This window comes from Marmota marmota, unplaced genomic scaffold, assembly GCF_001458135.2.
Source record: "Marmota marmota marmota unplaced genomic scaffold, marMar, whole genome shotgun sequence".
NCBI classification, from domain to species: domain Eukaryota; kingdom Metazoa; phylum Chordata; class Mammalia; order Rodentia; family Sciuridae; genus Marmota; species Marmota marmota.
Window position 1 is genome coordinate 815,787 of NW_026000256.1, and position 3,169 is coordinate 818,955.

At 39.9% G+C, this 3,169-nt stretch overlaps 1 pseudogene; it reads right to left on the reverse strand.

Moving 5' to 3' along the window:
* Positions 1-901: 901 nt before the first annotated feature.
* Positions 902-1,015, reverse strand: LOC125614265 (annotated as a pseudogene).
* Between the last annotated feature and the right edge of the window lie 2,154 nt (positions 1,016-3,169).

Below are 3,169 nucleotides of genomic sequence, written 5' to 3' on the forward strand. Positions count from 1 at the left end.
GAGGGGAGGGGAGGGGGGATAGTAGAGGATAGGAAAGGCAGCAGAATACAACAGACACTAGTATGGCAATATGTAAATCAATGGATGTGTAACTGATGTGATTCTGCAATTTGTATACGGGGTAAAAATTGGAGTTCATAACCCACTTGAATCAAAGTGTGAAATATGATATATCAAGAACTATGTAATGTTTTGAACAACCAACAATAAAAAATTTAAAAAAATTGCTTTTTTTTTCTTTCCTTTTTAAAAATTTCTTTCTCCCCCCATCCCCCAACGGCACTAGCCAAGACCAACAGCACGATGTTAAGTAAAAGAGGTGATGATAGTGGTCAACCTTTTCACGATCATGAATTGTAGCCGATGATTTTTGTGCACCTATTATGGTGGTCATATATTTTTTCTTCTTTAATCTATTAATGTGGTTAATTACAATAAATGATTTTCTATTGTTAAACCAATTTTAGACACATATATATGTTATATATATTTATATATATAGTTTTATCACCATTATTATATATTATTATATATTATCATTTTAATATATTGTTAATATTCTGCTTGGAATTTCTGCATCTATATTCAGGAGTAAGCTTGGCCTCTAATTTTCTTTCTCATGATGTCCTTGATAGGTGTTAATTGCAGGTTACATTTGCCTTCTATCGAGAGTGTATCCTTTTGTGGGGCTGGGGCTGTGACTCAGTGGCAGAGTGCTTGTCTTGCACATGTGAGGCAAACCTCAGCACCACATAAAAATAAATAAACAAAATAAAGAAAAGAAATTTTTAAAAGTGTATCCTTTTTGTGTATGTGCATGTGGTAATATAGATTGAACCCAAGTCCTTTTACATGCTAAGCAAGGGCTCTACCACTGAGCTATACCCTCATCCCTCACCAAAAAAGGCAATGGTTAGATGCTATGTGATGTCTTAACAATATGCGTGTGGTTAGGCCTAAGGGTTTCTTCCATCCTTGACAAAACAGAATAACCTTCTCTTCTTTCATACAACACCTGTTTTTTAATTCTCTTAAAGAGTGTGCATAAAATTGGAAGTATTTATTTTTGAAGATTTGGTAGATCTTGCTGATGAAGTCATCTAGGTATGGAGTTTGCTTTGGGGGAACTTATCTGATTACTGATAATAAATATTTTATGATTTTATGACTATTTAGGGTCTCTGCTTTTTCTTGAGTCAATACAGGTGATTTCTTTTTGTAGGAATTTGTTCATTTCCAGTGCATTTTTAAATGTATTGACATACAGTTATTCACAATATCCATTATTTTTAAAATCTTCTCAGCCTCTGTGATTCAGTGCATTTTCCATTCATACTATGGTTTACCTGCACCTTTTCTCATTTCGCTTGATGAAGTTTGTAAATGTCATTAGTCTTTCCAGGAAAACTCCTTAGTTTGACCAGCAGCATGGCTTTGTCCCCTGCTGCAGCCATCTGCATGAAGTTTTTCCTTTTCTCATCAATCATCTCACCATCTTTCTGGCAACAGTATAGTTTGAAGTAAGAATGACACAAAGACCCTGTCCACAAATGGGCAAACTTCATTCCAAACTGAAAAAAAAGCACATTCATTCCATTTTATTGTAAGCAGAGCTTTGTCATGAGAAAAAGATTGGACTTTCTTGAACTGTGATTCTTATTGAAGCTCACAACCATGTTGCTCATTATTTCTAATTAAGATTCCCATATCTGGTGTTTCCTTTTCTATCTGGGTCAACATGACCCAGGTTTAACCCACTCAGCTCAAAGACACAGTAAACTTTTAGCCCTTGGGAAACTAATGTGCTTTATACCTATTAAAGAAACCATCTACAAACTGGACACAGTGACTCAGGAGACTGAAACAGGAGTATCACAATTTTGAGGCCAGCCTTAGAAACTTAGCAAACCATTCCTCAAAAAAGAGCCTAAAAAGGACTGGGGATGTAGCTCAGTGGTAAAGATCCCCTGAGTTCAATCTCCAGTACCAAAATAAATAAATAAATAGAGAAAAAGGTCTACTTACTCTTCTTTCTTTAAAACCTGTCCCTGGGGCTGGGGATGTGGCTCAAGCGGTAGCGCGCTCCTGTGGCATGCGTGCGGCCCGAGTTCAATCCTCAGTACCATGCAAAAACAAAGATGTTGTGTCCGCCAAAAACTAAAAAAATAAAATATTAAAAAAAATTTAAAACCTGTCCCTGAAAACTTCACCTTCAGGCAGTGCTGTCCTTCGTTGGCTGCCTCGCTGTCTTTGGGCATGTGCTCTCCTTGACTGAGACTCCAACTTTTACACGTTAGTGGTTTCCCCCCAAGGTCACTGGCTTCTGGCTGTTTGCTGTCAGAGGGAGCGCTGGTCTGGGAAGTCCCAAAAGTGCTCTATAAGGGTCAAGTCCTCCACCTTCCTTCCCAGAAAGGCTTCTACTAATGGAAGAAGTTGGACATTGGTCACAGCTATAGAGCTGGTCTCTTAGTTCTCATCTGTCAAAGTCTGGCAGTCACATGGTTTCTGGTTCTTTGCTCTGTTTGGGTTAGTTCCTCTTGTCTTTCAAGGTCAGAGATTGAAAGTCCTATTTCTGGGAATCGTGGCTGTATTCCAATATGCAAAACTGACAAGATTCCTTAGGACATTTTCTTCCACTTCAAAAACAGGAAGACTGCTAAAGGTGCCCTGTCTCCCAGATTGAAGTCTTAGAAAACCTGATTGTGACACTACTGCTTTTCTTCTCTGTGCTGCCAGCCTGAGGCCAGAGTAATATACCCACAGGCCAGAGCCTTCTGCCTGGCCTGCTGAGTAGTCCTTCCCTGTGGACCTCTTGGCTGCAGCTGGAGAACTGGCTCTGCTGTACATGTTATGGAGACACACAGGGCACAGGGTTTTGTTGATGTCTGTGTCCTATAGGAAAGATCCATGCAATTATTTGGGGGAAATGGAATAGGATCACAAGAGAACCAATCCCAGAGGACAAACTCCTGGAGAAGAGTTGGGCTCCTGGGGGAGTCTGGGGGCACCTGCTACATTTGGAGAATAGCTGTAGGGAATGAGTCCTGTCCTAGGAGAGAAGCAGGTGAGTCATGGCCAGCTCAGCCTATTTAGAGTGTCCAGGAGCCCTAGTCCTAACTACTTTGTCATTCCTTCTCCTCTTGGAAGAAGGGGGAATCCCAGGGAAATA